Here is a 247-nt window from a genome sequence, read left to right on the forward strand (position 1 = left end):
ACAGCAAAAAAAAAAAAGTCAAAAATACTCAGGATAAAATAATTTTTTGCATTGCTTGGCTTCGATTCATTGAGAAACGCACATGCCTGTTGATCGGTAGTGCTGACGCAGCAAGGTCACCAGTTATCTGAATATAACCTTGGCTGCAGGCCGCAGGAATAGAGCTGCACTGAAGGATATCATTTTGAAACACTGTGTGGCCATGAAGAATCTGAGCGAGAAGCGCCCGCATCACACAGCTGTTATT

This window comes from Garra rufa, chromosome 21 (genome assembly GCF_049309525.1).
Source record: "Garra rufa chromosome 21, GarRuf1.0, whole genome shotgun sequence".
In the NCBI taxonomy this organism is placed as follows: Eukaryota; Metazoa; Chordata; class Actinopteri; order Cypriniformes; family Cyprinidae; genus Garra; species Garra rufa.